The following is an 18,103-nucleotide window of genomic DNA, read 5'->3' as shown; positions in this document are numbered from 1 at the left end:
TCTTCCTCCATTGGAATGTAAACTCCATGAGGGAAAGCACCTTTTTCCTACTTTCTGCTATTTGTATCCCAAGTACTTAGCACAATACCTGACAAATAAAAAATGCTAAATAAATGTGTGTTGACTTACTGAAAGTACAAAATACATTGAATATAAAGCCAATGCAGCCAAAAGTAGAAGATAGGCAGGAAACCTCAGAAAAAAACTTTGTAGTAAGTTTCTCTGATAAAGGTCCAATTTCTCAAATAACAGGGAACTAAAACAAATTTATGAAAATAAGAGCTATTTCCCAATTGACAAATGGTCAAAGGATATGAGCAGCCAGTATTCAGAAGAAATCAAAGCTATCAAATTAAATTAATTTAATTATTAACATTTAAGATTAATTAAAATTAACAAACATTTAAAATGCTCTAAATCATTATTAATTAGAGAAATGCAGCAACTCTGCAAATGCAAAAACAATTCTGAAATCTCACACTCATCAGATTGTCTACTATGACAGAAAAGGAAAATGATAAATACTGGAGGATGTGGACAAATAGGTATACTAATGCTCTACTGGAGTTGTGAACTGGTCCAACCATTCAGGAGAACAATTTGGACTGTAGTGTAATAACTCTCAAATATAACTGGAGAACAACTAGGGCTGTATCCCAAAGAAAGCAGAGAAAATGGACTAGGACCTATGTATATAAATATAGTTATTGCAGCTCTTTTGGTAGTGGCAAAGTGGCAAAGAATTGGAAATCGAGGTGGTATGACTGTGAAGAATAATATAATGCTACAAAAAATCACAGAGGAGAGGGGTGTTCAGAAAAACCTGGGAAGATTTATAAGAACTCATGCAAAGTGAAGTGAGCAGACCCAGGGGAATACTGTACTCATTTACAGCAACATTGTAATGATGATCAATTGTGACTTAGGTGATCTGATCAAGAAAATGATCCAAGACAATTCCAAAGGACCTATGATTAAAAATACTATCCACTCCAGAGAAATGACTGATAAAATCCAAGTGCAGATTGAAGCATACTTCTTTCACTTTATTTTTCTTGTCTTTTTTTTTACAACATGGTTAACATGTAAATTCGTTTTGCATGACTTCACATATACAATCAAAATATTGCTTGCCTTCTGAATGGATAGGAAAAGGATGAGGGAGAAGAGAATTCAGAACTCAAAAACTTTAAAAATATATACTAAAATAATTTTTTAAAGTTTAAAAATTAAAAAATACATCAGATAGTATGCAACATATTCAGCCTAATAAAATACCAAGAACCTAGAGTTGTTTTTGAGGGGCCCAAGAGCAAGGCAGCTCTGAGTGCTTCCATAATACTCTCTTCTTGATGACTCATATCTATAATTAAGCTATGCTATAAACATCATGACATTCACCAAAAGATAGAGGAAAGAAAATCTGACTTAGAGTGACCAGACCTAAGTCTGAATCCTGGCTCTAGTATTGACTAGGTGTGTGGCTTTGGGCAAGTTACTAACCTCTCCGAGCCTCCATTTCCTCCTCATCTGTTGAAATGAGGATAATGATACTTATCCTAACTCAGAATCAAACAAGTGCAGAATAAGAGATCCTGGGGGTCAAACAGTCCAACCAAAACCTGAACAAAATTTCCCCCTTCAAACCCACCCAAGAAGTAGTCATTGAGCCTTTACCTAAAGACCTCCAGTTTGGAGAGGGAGCCCATTACCTTCTGAGGCAGCCCAATTCCTCTTTGTCCCTATTGGTAAATTTTCCTTACATCAAGCCTAAACCTTTCTATACAGTTCCTGGTTCTGTCCTTCAAAGTGGACATTCTTAAACATTTATGTGTCGTGGACACCTTTGGCAATCTGATGAAGCCTATGGACCCCTTCCCAAAATTATGTTTAAGTAACTAAAGGAAATACTAAATTTCAGTTAGAGGTTAGTGGAAATAAAGATTTTTTTTTCCTATCCAAGTACACAGGCTTCCTGAAATCTATCCTTGGACCCCTTCAGGGTTAAGAACCAAGTTAAGAACCCCCACCTTCAGGTTTATTGTGAGGAAAGCAATTTATCAATAGAAGCCTTCAACAGTACACAGTATTTTTGTCTACATCTTCCCTATAAAGCTGTTTGAATACCTGTAAGCACTGTATGTGTATTTTATAGGTAAAATCTGTGAATCTATAAATTTATACTTGGACTGTGTTGGACATAGAGAAGAAAGGTGTAAGAATGCCAGAAAAGTATTAAGGGATTAGGTTATGCAGAGCTTTCAGATGCCAGAGAACTTTATATTTGAACCTGAAACGAAAAGGGAGCCACTTGGAATCTGGGAAAGTGACAAGGTCAGAAAGTGCTTTAGCAAAAATCACCTCGGCAGCTTAGATGAGAATAGATCAAAAAAGATGAGGCTTGAATTGGACCAGTCAGAAAGTTATTGCAAAATTCCAGGCAATAGGTTGGTGGCTTTGTGAGTACAGATAAGGGGACATATATGAAAGTGGTTGTGAAGGAAGAATGACAGTATTTGGCAGCAGAGCTATACAAGTTCACAAACAAGTAAATGTAGGATATGTACATAATGAATTTACAATCATGGAGGCAACATTAACACCTAGGACCTAGCTAGTAGGGTAAATCGCCACTCAAATGAGGTGATACTTGAGTAAAGCCTTGAAGGGATGCAGCCCATCTGGCTTCTGGATAGCTCAAACAACTAAAAACATTTTCCTGAAATCAGGCCTAAATGTGCTTTTTTGCAACTTCTTCTTATTATTGCTTGTTCTGCTGTGACCAACAAATCAAGACTAATTTCTCTTCTACATGAATGCCCTTTAAGGAATTAAATGTCCTTTCTCTGCACCTTCTCTTCCCCAGACTCAACATGCCCAGATTAAATGAGCCTGAGCAAGTCCAATCCAAGTTAGCTAACCAGGTAAACATCTTTCTTCTCTTCCCTAATACTACCTCCCACCCCCAGCCAACCTTCCCCATCTCTCTATCATATTCCTTACTAGTTCCTACCTCCAGATCAACCATTAGTAACAGGGACTAATAGTCTAAGAAGAGCAACATTTTTAAAGGCAGTATAGTGGAAAGAATACTGGGTTTGGAGTCCAAGAGCCTGGTTTGAATTCTGACTCTTATTTATTCCTTGCCTGACCTCAGGCAAGTGATTCTCTTAGCCTTAGTTTCTTCCTATATAAGATCAGCAAGTTGGGTTAGATGACCTACCTCTAAGACAGCTTCCAGTTCTAAGCCTGTAATCCAATGACACAACAAAGCTGTCTTTCTGAAGCACCAAAGTGAGCTGACAAATGCATTGGCAAAAGATACCTTTGTCAAGTGATCTTGTGATAGCTCTTTCCTACTCTCAGGCCTTTTGACCTCCAAGACCTATCCCAAGTGCATGGAGAAAGAAGCAATGTCTAAGTAGTGAAGGACCACTTCTTCTCAGTCACAATTGCAGTAGGGCAAAGCCTTCCAAGCCAGGGCTCTGTCACCATCCCTCTTCCCCACGCTGCTCGCTGTGTTCTTGCCAATCCGAAGATGAGACAGGCTTTCGTGTTTGGGCAAGCTGCCAGAGGAGGGTGCTCTCTTGTTAGGCGAAGACCCTCCAAGAAGAGAGAGAGGGGAAACAGACAAATAGGAATCCTCTTTACCTTACATCTCCCTTCAAACCCGAAAGGGGAGACATTGTGGTGTTTCTCCGTTTTGTTTTTGTCTCATTCTGTCACTCTCTAGTCCTTTTACAATGGCAGCAACAATGCTCTTGTCTAAATGATTTCACAGGCTATTATTCAGACACTCAACTTTTAACATTTCAATTTTGTCATTCTGTTGCCACACAAAAGGTGCACTTCTACAGTATAATGTTCTAAGAATTATGTCAATGATTAGTGATGGCTTTTAACATCAACTTGATCATTAACAACTACATTATCTGAGGCATAATCAGTACCTCTCCCTATTGTGTGATATGATGCTGCAGGGTTGGAAAGGAATAGGCCAATCCACTTATGACACTATATAAAAATATTTATACTATAATAAAAGAACAAAGAGTAAAGGAAGTGGTTTGAGAACTGAATCAGGAATGAAAACATTGTCTTATATTTTGTTCAAAAGGTAAGCTTTAAAGAAATAAACCAAAACTGGTTAGTGATACAATTATCCACCTATTACCATTATTTTTTTTTTGTTATAGAGATCTCTATCAATGCTATTTAGACATAATTCCAGAGATCGTTTTAATGGAGTATTATGAAGAGATTACATTTCAGAATGAGTATTTACAAGACTGAGAGCTGACAAGGAATTGGAAGTCAGAGATATGAAGGTTTCATAGGTTTGTCCCCTCTTGTTTTTAAGGTTAATCTGTTAAGAGTTTTGGTTACCATATGGATTGTGGTTAAAAAGCAACAACAACAATTTTGCCTTCTCTCCACATGAGAAATCATTCACAGAGAAATGATGATATATTTATTTTTATACAAATATTTTTATTTGTGTGCAGGGCATTTCCTGTCCCCATTCACATCTTTTTCTGCTCCACTTCCAAGTCATCACACATGTCATTTTTCTCCTTCCCAGAATGTATCTTTCTACCCTCTCACTTCTCACTTAAACTTCCTCCTTTAAAATAAGCTTGACTCATTTTTTATTATTACTACATGTCAAGTATAGGAATATATCTTTGGGCAACAAAATGCTCTCAAAAAAGAGCCCAAGATCACAACTAATATTGAGAATAATTTTCAATATGGAAAAAAGTATCTGGTGAAAGAAATGTAATGTATAGAAGGAAATCTGCCAAAATGTTATTAATGACAGATGGTTTATGTTTGTTTGCTTTGATGATTCCCTGATTTTTTTTAATTTGAAAAATGAGAGATAAAACTTTAAAATACTCAGTCCTAATTGTTATGGTTAAACCCCTTTTCCTAGAAGCTATAAGACTCACCCCTGAGAAAAAAAAATTGGGCTCTCTTCATTCTGAATAGTGATATTAACTGCAAGAGGCAGTTTAATGGAAAGAGAGTTTAACTTGGAGTCAGGAGACTTGGGTTTGAATTCTTGGTCTGACACATGGCACTTATGTGACCTTGGGAAACTCATCTCAGTCTGAGCCCCAATTTCCTCCATTCTATAAATGGGAATAAGACCTACAACACCCACTTCCACAGGGTTGTTGTATGGGAAATGCTTTGCAATTTTTTAAAAGTCCTTTTAGTCACTTGAGTCCCGAAGCCTATTGGTATGAGACTTTCTTCTTAATGGTGGAGATCAATGACCTGTATCTGAATGAGGGGTAGTGTGGTACATTTAAGGTGTAAGAGAGGAGAGGTTCAGTCTTTTCAAGCTCTGGAGTCTTTTGAGACTGTAATAGCTTTGGGCACTTCTAATTCCTAGCTTCAAGAGAGAAGATGAACAATGACCAACTACTCTTCAGGTTGTTAAAAGGAGGATAAGACTCAGAGAAGGTGATATACAGAGTTAGCAGTGTCCATCACATCCCTATCCACAGCTTGCTATACTACAGATGTTGGGGACTGTCCTATTGGGTGAGATCTGGGACTCTCTCTTGGTTGAGCTGAGTTTTCTATTTCCCAATGGGAGAGCTCCTTCACTCTCCATTATCTAGCATATATCCTTCTGTGTCTATTTTCTCCAACTTCTGTCTTACCTTTTACTTGGATAAAGGGATTTATTTGCTATTGGTTAGGAATGTTCACTGTGAAACTAGTATTTTGGTAGGAATGGAGTCAATTTTCTTATTTAGATATAAGGCTTACATCTTCTTTCCCTATTAATGAAAAGGAATCAGATGTTTAGCTTGAAAAAACACACCCTCTAGACTAATAATATTTAGTGCAGCAGATAGATATAATTCTAGCCCAGCATTTCCTCTCTTTAACGAGAGCAGAGTGGTGGTCTCTGGCACCTGCCCTCCTCCTTCCCTTCTTGGGTGGATCTAAAGTCTCCCTTGGAGAAAGGTAGGGAGAGAAGAAGCTAGTGATTCCTATTCTTCCTCCCTTCAAGCTATACCTGTGGTAGAACATTCCAAGCTCATATTGGTCTGATCAACCACAGTCCACAACACTGAAACTTAAGTCTATCATAGTGATGTCATTTTGGTCCTCTGAGAACAAAGGACAGCAACCAAGCTACACGTGAACAAGTATAGGTGGGAAACAGCCTCACAAAATATATAAAATATTTGAAGATTAGAACAAAAAAAAGTTAAAGCAAGGCAATCCTTGTTTCTTTAATAAGCTTTTTTAAATTACTTCATTCATTTGTAGCACATGTTCTGAGATTACTCTCCCAACTTCCAGTTACCACAGGTTGGATTTTCAGAAGTTGGCTACTATAGATACCCTTAAGTTTCTAGGGGTAAACCCTGAGGGATTCAGAGAACTTTCCTAGAACTATAGCTCACAAGGCCCCAACAGCATGATGTCTTCTCAGGATAATAAATTAAAAGAAATTAGCCAGAAAGATAATTATCTTTTAGATAGGAGTTTTCCTAAAATGGTATGGTAAGAACAGTTGGTACAAAATATTTCCCAAAAGATTGATGACATATTCTCCCACAAAGACATACAAAGTCCTGGGGAAAGTGGGCTCAAGCTCAGAGAGCATATATAGCAAAGGGGTGGTTCATAGCTCCTAGTTACTGGAAGCTCATTTTGCCTTTTGTGGAGTCCTCAAAAGTGCTTCGCAGATATGATACAGCCTTGTATTGGACTCCTTGTAGAGCTCTAAGACTGCCTTTCCTCAGTGTGTCTAGTTTTTTTTTTCTCACATCCCACTGTGGACACTGATGCCAGTCCTAACATTCTGGGGCCACTACTAAGACATTGATGAGAATTCCAGACCTCTCAAAGTTTGCAATGTAGTCCCCTCTGTTCAGTGGGGGACTGGGAAGAAACTGAGGGTCTCCTCCCCCACCCAAGCAGTTCTATCTCAGGGTCTTGGTTGGAACTGCTCTTTCCTGGTTTACCCTTGCAATTTCTGGGTTCAGAACTAGCTTGCTTTTTATAGTAGACCTATGAGTCACCCAGTCATGGGTCATGGGACCTAGGCCAGTCCCAATACATTTCTTGTGTATCTCATTTCATCTCATCTATGATCATAAGCATCTTTCCCACTTGATTAACTACATCGCCTGAACTTAATTTAATGCCTTTGATTGATTAATTCAATAGAGATATCTAGGCCACCTTCACACCTAGTTCATACCTCTAATTGATTCATTCAATCATGAATTCCAGGCACTCTCTAATTATTGAGGCAGAGTTATGGCACACCCTGGTACACCCCTTTTACACATTTAACAAACATAAGTTTGTCTAAATGTTCAATGGGATGTGACTGTCACATTTATAAATCTACCTTCTGTTATATTAATGATATTTACCTTAGGTCACTTTACCAGGATTTGTTGCATAGATGGATAAAGATTCAGACTACAATAATGGAAGTAATAACTTAAGAATATTTGAAAGAGGTGAATTCAGATTAAGAAGGAAAGTCATAGATATATAAAATCTGAAGTGTTATTTTAGAGCCACTAGCCATTACCTCTGAGAACTCATAATAACTACTATCATTTATATAGTGCCTTAGGATTAGCAAATCATTTTACAACTATTATCCCACTTGATCCCCACAAGAACTTTGTTAATAAATGCTATGTTAATAAAACCATAGATATTAGAATCATTTTACAGAAGAAGAAACTAAGGCTCAGAAAGGTAAAGTGACTTGCCTTGGTCACACAGCTAAAAAGCATTGGAGGTCCCTTCTGATTCCAGGTATACCCACTAAGATTACAAAGGGGCAAAGTTAATATTCATATCTGATAAAGAAAACAGAATAAATTCACAATCGTTTCTTTCCATACCTGAGTATATAACAGCACAAATTATCACCTCTTTGTCAGCAAAACAACCACTCTGGTAAGTGCTCTGCCCAACCCTATGAGTCACTTCAGCCTATCTCTAAGGTGCATACCTCCCCACACCTGCCTTTAAGTAATAGGCTAAAACCTAGGACAGGGAAGAACATGCTAGAGCTTAAGGAATCTTGGAGGCCATTTAAGTCTGAAAGTTCAATCAATGCTACAAACTTCTTGCTGAGGGGATTATACATTACATAGAACCTATTTTCTAAGCCAGGGTGGGGAACCCATTTCTTAAAGTGACTTTTACTTGTTCCTAAAAAAAATTCAGAGCTTTTTTTTTAATACCTGTGGCTTCTCTATTTGACCAGATCTAAGTTAAGCAAAAATTATGTCTACTATAGATAACACTGAACTTTCAAACAGAAGTCATGAAAATGTTATCTGAAATTGTTAAACGGGTTAATTCTGAATTCTTTGACAGATTCAGAGAGATCCAATCATGTCCCTTTCCAAGAAACAAGACTCTGTGTTAATTTCCTTCCTAAAGGCATACTAACATTAAATAGGCTTTCCCCTTGTTCCCACTGCCCTGGTTTTACACTCCCAATTTACTATATGACTAACTCTTGGTTCTCTTTGAGAATGAAGGAGAGACAACAAGAAGACTAACTCTTAAAGGAAAAAACCCCAACCTTTCTGAACCCCTTAGGTCAAAATATATTAATAAGTTTTTAGAGATTAACAGTAAAGTCTCCTTCAATTCTTTCTTCCAAAGGCCCAGAAAGAAGACACAGACATAATACAATTGTTCCAATAATACGAAATAAAATATCCTTTCCACCCCTCTGCCCCCAAAATGTTCTATTTTAATTGAGGATGTTGAGCCATAGTTCTATTGTTTTAAGTATGGTACATGTCAATAAAGCTCACAGAGGTGCTCAAACACAAGAACATAAAATGTGTGAATATATTATAAAATGTGTACATGTAACTAATAGATCAGATATTTAATAAGATTTTAGCCATATGCATTATGTGCTTATATAGAAGATACTGTATTATATAGACCAATCTTCTTCCCATATACATGAGTTGCAATAAACATGGATAATTATATTTTTAAATAGTTTCAGGGGTGGCTAGGTGGTGTAGTGAGTAGAGCACTGGCCCTGGAGTAAGGAGGGCCTGAGTTCAAATCTGGCCTCAGACACTTAACATTTACTAGCCGTGTGACCTTGGGCAAGTCACTTAACCCTAACTGCCCTGCCTTACCCCCTCCAAAAACCAAAAATAAATAAAGAAATAGTTTAAGTTACAATTATGGTAGTAATGATCATTCTGTGGAAATGTTTATAAAATACATTCAAATATTTAGTAAATCTTACATTCAGTTTACAGTGGCAAACGGAGGAAAATTCTACACATGATTATGTTTGAAATGTTTTTCCTCAAATTGATCTAAGATGGCATGAATGTTTCACTCCAACAATATAAATCCATATCTTCCCATCCTATGCAACTCTTGTCCATACTTTTTCTCAAGTTGACCACAGGGTGGGGTCACCTGTTGAACCACTTCTCCTCCTCTTCAATGATATTTACTCTGGATCTTCTTTGTAGTTCCTTATTTGCTTTGTGCAACAACATATTGGCATAGACCCAGGGAAAGGGAAGGGAAAAAGAATTATTAAGTGTCTACTATATGCCAGACACTGTGCTAAGTGTTTTACAAATATCAACTCAATTTACCCTCATCATAACACCATAGCATTGTAGGTACTATTATCAGCTTCATTTTACAGTTGTGGAAATTGAAACAGACAAAGGTTAAGTGACTTGCACAGAATCACCTAGCTGAAGATGGATTTGAACTCAGGTGAACTTCCTGACTCCAAGCCCAGCATTCTATCCACTGGACTACCTAGGTAGACACTATTTTCCACTAAAAAGTCCCAGCTCTGACCTCACATGAACTGTATTCAGACTTGGGGGAGTCTGGTTTCCAAAGAGAAGGATCAAGCTTTCTCACATTATTTATTTTACTCTTCCCTTCAAACTCCAGGGAAAAAAATTACTTAAAGAATGTCTAAGTTTAACTCATGTCTATGTTCTCCCCAAAAGTGAGTAGAGAGGTTCTTAATGTACAAGTCTAAGGTAGTTATACATACACACACACTTAAAATACACACACCCAACCTTGTAAGAGGGCATTGATAAAGACTTGAAATATGAAATAACCCACAATTCCTATCGTACTCTACTGGAAGGTTATACTTAAAACATAAAACACTTTGCAGGACTGCCAAACAACCATTTCACCTTGATTCTGTATTGTCCAAACAATTCCCTCAAGGTCTATGTCTTTTCACATGCCAGGATAACCTCCTCTCAGTGATCATTTTCTCTGAGAAAGATCTAGTTGCAGACAATTTTTCCTACTCCTAGTCAGTTGTGATTGTGGAACTCAGGAGTTTTTGGATTTTGGAGATAGTCCAGAAAACTCCATCTGAAGATCACTGTTTTGTCACCTTTGCTCACAGAATGAAACAAGTAGAACAGAAAAACAGGGGTTCAAGCTCTGAGCTCAGGCTTCCTAGATAGCATGTGTGCCCTCTGCCATGTGAGAGCAGGCACCACGATTTCATAAGAAGTCCAAGAAAAGCTTGCACAGTTGTTGGATATGAAGATAGTTCCAGAAGGTAATCTTTCTTTTAAGGCCTGATGAATGAGCTGTTCTTTTGAGTTTACTCACCAGTCCTCTTTAACACAGCCCCATCATCCCCCCCTACACACATACACACACACACACACACCCTAATATGAGGGAATCAGGAGGAAGAAGACCAATGAATTGCTTTGCCATTACAAAGTCCTTCAACAATGAGCAAAAATGTCCTGCAGTAATCAGAAGAGCTCAGTTTAACAAGTCCTCCAAGGGGTATGTTCAAACCAGAGGATTTGGGGGGAGGCTTTAATTTTTGCATTATATAGCCTGCTCACACCTACCATGAGCTGGTCCATTGAGTTATACTCAATTTTTATTCTGTGGAGAATTAAGTATTTTGTGATTAACAGACATGTAACATGGGCAAAATATTGGTATTTTTTAAATGAGCTTTTATTTTGTAGAAAAGTTTAGGGTAACTAAAGGAGCTCTACAATTTCCCATAAGCAATCTAGCCCATTGTCTCCTATCTGTTCAATTCTGTACCCAACTCATGTCTAGAGAGTTTTAAAAAAAATAATTATGTGCTTATTGAAAAAACTTAAAACATTCAAACATTTCTTTTTTTTAACATATGCTTATGGTCCTCATTGGAAATTGTGCTTTTTACAAAGTTACCTGCTAGGTGCACGGTGGCTGTGAAAGCTTTCTTAAATGTTAACCTAAAATATCTTTCTCATTTTAAAATTGGATATTTTTTCTTTTTCTTTTTTTTTTTTTGCTTTTTTTTGGAGGGCAATTAGGGTTAAGTAACTTGCCCAAGGTCACACGGCTAGTTTGTGTGTGTGTGTGTGTGTGTGTGTGTGTGTGTAAAATTAGACATTTTTAAAAGCCAACAATATAGCTTGTTGTGTCCACTGAGATGCATTGCACTCCTGGAGAAAATCAAGTGAGCTGTTGATGAATAACTAGGAGAAAATAAATAGCAAGTTAAAAAAAAAAAAAGTTAAGCTGAGTTATACAGGCCCATTCACACTGGTCACAATGAAAACCATACAGAGCTGCACCCCAAACCCAAAATGTGCAAGAGGCAGGTATGTCTTTGAGATCTCTCATTCCCTTTTGAAGTTGATTTTCCTCTAAACATCTGAGGACTTATTTTGCATTCTTGCGTAGCAATGCCTTTGTTGATAACTTTTCAGTAATTCCATTATAGCAAATCACAGGGTTGTCAAATCTTCAAGGATCAGAAGATCATGAGTTGACAAGTAGCAGATGCACATAAAGAAATTTTAAATAATGTACATTCATTCCCCATGTGGCACTCCAGAGAGTACCTATAACTTACTAATCGCACAGGCAGCCACATAGTAACAAAGAAGAGAGCAAGCTACAGTATTTACCATTTCTACCCCTTTTATTTGGTGAAGAATCAAAGAATTTTGAAGGATAAAAAAAACAAGCTCAGGTTTTAGACAAGCTGTTTCTGTTTAAGGACAGAAGTTTCAGTTAAAGTGTAGTATAACTGTGATGTCACTAAGCACAGTGAGAGCTGCAGGCACACAGAACGTTTTCCTTGTAATACCACTACTGTAGGCAGAATTGAAACACTATAGCTACTTCAGGCTATAATTATAACTGTTTGTTGCTTCTGTGGTTTCAAAGATAATAGAAGTTGTTCATAAAATTTACACAACACTGATGTGCTGTCTATAAAATATGGACTTGTCACGTGCAAAATATTCCATTACCTATTTTTCATAGAGAGAAACAGCTGAGAAACCTACAGACCATCAAATTATGAATCCAGTGTTTCTTTACAAACAATTAGTGTCCAGAACCCATAGATATTACCAAAATGCTCCATGCAATTAAGTTAGGAAAAATTTCCTCAAGACCTCAGCATCTATGGCAAACACTTGGAATCCACGGCAAATACACTGAATGTGGTAGATTGTATTATAGTATTAGCATTCAGCACAGCCGGAGCACAGAAGAAGAAAAAAGGTACATAGATGTAAAAGGAGATAAAAGGCTTTCTGAGAGGGGAAAGAGATTCCAAATTCAACTCTAGATGGTTTCTTGCCCCTTTTATAATGGATTCTCCTCCCAGGTCTTTTAAGATAAATGCTGGCATCTAACGCTTTCTACAGTGAAACCCAAAGTATATCAGTTAACTGTTGAATTGATATATTAAAAGCAACATTTCCATCTAGTCAGCCAGAACACAAGTTTTTGTCATTGGGAAGCAAAGCACTTGAGTACCTCACTCATTAACTGATAATTGTTGGTTGCCAGTTTTGCTGAGTGTCTTAGTTCAAAGTAAGAATGGTGAAATCACTGCTCCACCTGACAAATTTTCTAGGTAGTTAATTTTATTTTTTTTCCTAAAGGAATGCAAGGACTTCCTTTTTCGCAGCTGATCTAGCTTCCACAAGAATATCCGTACAGAATGTTGATATGGCAGCTATCTTTGGAAATTCAAGGTAGTTTTTACAGGGACCGTCAGCATTAAGATCTCTATTCTAGCTGGGATTTCCACAGTTGGAACACCCAATCACCATTCTATCTTTCATTAATATCTGGAAGAACAGAGTTTGCTCCGCTCTTTCATGGATAAAAATGAAAGAAATAAGACAACATTTGGGCAAACAGAATCAAGGTAATATTCACTTCCCTTTTCCTTTGACATGTCAAAACCTTTAAAAATATTTAACTGAGCTTCATTTTCAAGTAATTCTAACATAATTATATATATATATATATATATATATATATATTCTAAAAAGCTTACATTGAAGGATATAGGTAAATAATAACCTTGCCTGACAACATAAAATTGCCTGGGAGATATTATCAACCTTACTTTACAGACCAGAATGCACTGGGGGAAAAACCTGGGCTAAGTAATTTGTCTAAGGCTACTCTGAGATTCATGTCTATGACACAGATCTAAACGACAGAATCTTTGAGTGTTGAATCCTTTAACCCTAGACAATGTAATTCCTATTAGAACACTTGCAGCCCTCATAAGAATTTTCCTTTAAGGCAAAAACTGTCTTCTGTTGATCTTGAAATTAATAACTGGTGCTTCTATGAGTTATGATGATGAAGGTGGTGATTAAATTTATCACAGATATGAAATTTTTAGGATTGAGAAAAAAACATAAGATTAAACTATCCCAAACTTAGAGAACTTAGAACAATTTATTTGGTATTCAGATGAGAAGTTGCATGTTCGTGTTACCTCATCATTGACAATTAAGTAACATTGAACATTTTTTTCTTTCTAAACCTATAGAGTTCCCACCTAATCTGCCTCACAACTAATTATGTTTTAATTTTAAGAGCTACACATATAAGAGAATTTTGAAAATAAATTATTTAGAAAGTGGCCGATCAAATTATAATGTAATAGAACATTTTTTTCACCACAAAAACATGGACACACACACACATACAAACACACAACTGTGAAGGGTTCAGAGAAGCATGGGAAGACAAGTGAACTAATACAAAGTGAAGTAAGTAGAACAGGCAGAAAAACATTCACAATAACTTTGTGGTTGTTCCATTGTCTTTCAGCTGGGTTCAACTCTTTGTGATACCAATTGGGGTTTTCCTGGCAAAAATACTAAAATGGCTAACCATTTCCTTCTCCAGCTCATTTTACAGATGAGAGAACTGAGGCAAACAGGGTTAAGTGATTTGCCCAAGGTCACACAGCTATTAAAATGTGTGAGACTGGATTCAAACTAATGTCTTCCTGACTCCAACCCCAGAGTTCTATCCATCGCACCACACTAGCTGCCCCTGGGTGCTTAATAAATATATCTCATAAATAATAGATGCTTAATACATGTTTGAAAAATGAACATTAACAAATTGTCCTCTGTTCATGGTATGAGGATTATGGACATTAGGAGAAAATAAGAGAAAAGGTGGGGGTTTTTTCTTTAAATTTCTTGCATTTTTTTTCTCAATAACAAAGTATCATTACACTGATGGATTCTTACCTGATAGCTTCCAACGTCTGAGGCAATAGTCTTTGAAGTAAAGATGAGGGTAATACCAACATTTCCAATCTTATGCTCCCCAATATGGGCACATGCCATTCTCTGCTGTTCCAAAAGCCACTCCAGCATAAATTATGTGGCGTTACAATTGAGCTGGATGGAACCACTTGTTCAAGCTGATGTTTTGGCAAGTGATTTCTTCCTGGAGTGCTGTCAGGATTTTCCTGGCCCTGAAAAAATGGGCAACATTTCCTCAGATCTTACATTTCACTCCTTACGTATTTTCAATACTGAAGTTGTTCTGAAGGCAGCCATTCACAACAGAAACAACTCAGGCACCATGCACACATATTTTCTCACAAAGGCTACCGTTTTATACATACACTAATTTGGCAACCTTGCTGACCTCGAAGGACCTCACAGGAATTAGGGTAGGAAGGGACCTAAGAGACCATCTACTCCAACCACGTCAGGTGAAAGATGAAAGAAAAAATGAGCTATAGAATAACATAACAGAAGTGCCAATGGATCCGAATTTGAACCTCAGCTCTACTATTCTCTATCAGTGTGACCCTCTCTCTTGGCCTCAGTTACCTCATCTGCCAAATGGGATAGTTTCTCACATTCTATGGTTTTACAAAAATTGAAAGGCTGAATTTTATAGAATCATAGCATGTTGAGGACAGAAGAGACCTTAAATATTTTAGTTCAATCACCTCATTTCACAGATCAAAAAGTAGGCCAAAAAAATTGAAATTATATTCTTGTGGTCATGCCAAAATAGAGTAATATTGATCATAAAGATCTTCAGATTTATGGAAATTGGAGACTAGAGAGATTAAGTGTCTTGTCTCAGGTCACAAAGGTTATCGACCCAGGATTTAAATTCAGTTCTTCAGACTCCAAATCCACTGCTCTTTCTATCTCATCAAGATAATTCAGGGATAAAATGAAGCCTATAGAATCAACAATAATTCCTATGTGGTTGGATTTTTCTTGAAATTGTCCATTTGGTGGTATGCACATTTCTGTAAGCATACCTTAGAGACTATTGTATACATAGCTTCTACTTTCTATTTCCTACATTTCCCATACTGAATCCCAATGTTAGCCCCGGAACACTATATCATCATTCTTATATCCTCCTCAGTAAAGAATTAAACTCCAAAAGTCTTCACGATCTGGTTCTAGGACAGCTTCCCAAAATAATTTCATATTCCTCCAATTAACACTCTTCATTTCAAACAAATGACTCAATCAAGCAATAAGCATTCATTAACACCTACTATGTGCCAAGCACTGGTGATACGAGTCAAAGAATGAAACAATCCCAACTCTTAAGTCAATCAACAAACATTTATTAAGCACTTGGAATGGAGCCGGCATCATGCTAAGCCTTGGGCATAGCATACAAAGAAAGGAGGTCCTATTTATCTATATAGATAGAGAGATACACACAAATGTACACACATATTTACATGTATATACATATACACACATATATTGAGTGCAATATACATTCTAATGTGGAAGATAACTGGTAAATTATTAAGCACAAAGAGGAAACATAAAGAATACTTGAAGATAATCTGAAAGGGGAAAGCATTAGCAGCTGAGAGGAAGGGACCCAGAAAGACCTCTGCAAAAGGTAGTATTTGAGATAAGTCTTGAAAGAAATCAGAGAAATTAGGAGGTAAAGTGAAAGTGTACTCTTAAATGTAAGGAGGAGGGAAGTCTTCATATACAAGGTGGTGATTAAGTCATGCCTTAAAGGAAGAAAAGAATCCTATGAAACAGAGGTAAGGAAGGAGATCATTCCAAACATGTGGAATGGCCACTGTAAAAAGACAACAAGACTGGAAATAGATTGTTGAACATGAGGAGCAGAGAGAAAGCTAGGTGGGCTGGATTACAGAGCACTGGAAAGAGGAGTAACATTCAAAGACACTGGAAAGACAGGTTGTGATCAGGTTGTAGAGGGTAAAAATAATATTATTTATATAGCACTGACTATGTGGCAGGCACTATACTAAGAGCTTCACAATTATTACTCATTTAAGATTCAAAACAACCTTTGGAGATCGATGTTATTATTACCTCCATTTTACAGATGAGGAAATTGAGGCAACCAGAGGTTAAATAATTTGCCCAGAGTCACACAGCTAGTAAGTATCTAAGGCAAGATCATAACTAAGACCTTCCTCACTTCAGGCCCCAGCACTTTATCCACTGCCCCACCTAACAGACCCCATAAAAAGAACAAAGGAGTTTATGTTTTATGTTAGAGGCAGGAAAGTGCCACTGAAATCAATCAAGTAGGGAAGTTCCACGGTCAGAAAATGAGTGTACTTGCTATTCTATACTTGACACAGGCTGCCCCCTGTACTAGGAATGGTCTCCCTCTTGACCTCTACCTCTTGGAATCCCTAAATCCCTTACAAGAATAATCCTGCTAGCACCACCTGACACAAAAGGAGGGGAGGCATCATGGTGTGATGGAAAGAGCACGAGATTCAGAGTCTGAGAAGCTGGCCCTAACCTTAGCTCTGTATCTTTCATGCCTATGTGTCCACAGACAAGTAGCTTCACTTTTACGGATCTTGTGACTTTCTCACCTCTCAGGTCCCTTCCAGCTCTTCACCTAGGGTGAGCTCAGCTGCCAGAAGTATGACTGGGGAAGTCAATGGTAGCAGAAAAACTGCAACATGGCTACAGTTGCTGCAATGATGACACAAAAGTCATAGGTAAGGTGTGCCACCTATGGCAGTCTCTGCCACCATTGTTCAGAGGGTGTACATATAGGTATAGACTCAAACAAAGATGACAAAGGGCAATGTCTTTTGCCTCCACTTATACAGCAACAAAGTGAAAATAAAATGCTTCCGTTTACATGATCCTCTATGCATAGAATGTGATCAGGTTGACACAGCTGTATAAGGGAAATGGGAAAGAAGAATCAAAGAAATCAACTTTATCCAATATGAAGATTTTTCTGACCAACGCTACTAAATGGATGTGGACAGATATAAATACATATGTATACAACTTTGCAGAAATCACTTCGCCTCCTTCAGACTGCCTTCTGGCCTGTAAAATGAGGTAGCTGTACAAGATCAGAGGATCTTGCCCTTATTTGTACATGTATCATGGACCCCTTTGGCAGTCTAGTGAAGCCTATGAATTTCTCAGAATATTAGAATGTGAGCACCTTGAGGGCAGGACAGGGGATGTCTTTTTTGCTTATTATATCCTTAGCACTTATCACTGTACCTAGAATATAGTAAACACTTAATAATTGCTTATTTCCTTCTTTTCTTCTCAGAATGATGTTTTTAAATGCATAAAATAAAATAGGATTATTAAGGAAATGAGTTCTATTGAAATAGTTCTCAAAATATATTTTAAAACAGTTTAACAGGCCTTAGATGAAGAACCCTTGTTAAATTATCTCTATGGTCACTTTTAGCCCTAACATTCTATTATTCTATAAAACTGAAAGGTTGAATTTTTATTCATTACCACAG

The 18,103-nt window shown here is 37.2% G+C and overlaps 1 long non-coding RNA gene across 1 annotated transcript in view; it reads left to right on the top strand.

Moving 5' to 3' along the window:
- LOC138145101 (uncharacterized) overlaps positions 1 to 17,216 on the top strand; it is a 53,471-nt gene extending 36,255 nt beyond the window's left edge. The window contains exons 3-4 of the long non-coding RNA XR_011164111.1: positions 2,867 to 2,924; positions 17,202 to 17,216. This is a non-coding gene — a long non-coding RNA (uncharacterized lncRNA). The remainder of the gene's footprint in view (positions 1 to 2,866; positions 2,925 to 17,201) is intronic.
- Positions 17,217 to 18,103: the final 887 nt, after the last annotated feature.

Source organism: Petaurus breviceps, unplaced genomic scaffold (assembly GCF_028583685.1).
Source record: "Petaurus breviceps papuanus isolate PSGF00001 unplaced genomic scaffold, PetGlider_PUasm1.0 90723, whole genome shotgun sequence".
Lineage (NCBI taxonomy): Eukaryota > Metazoa > Chordata > Mammalia > Diprotodontia > Petauridae > Petaurus > Petaurus breviceps.
Note: the sequence above shows the minus strand (reverse complement) of the source record. Positions and strands in the feature narration are given on the sequence as shown.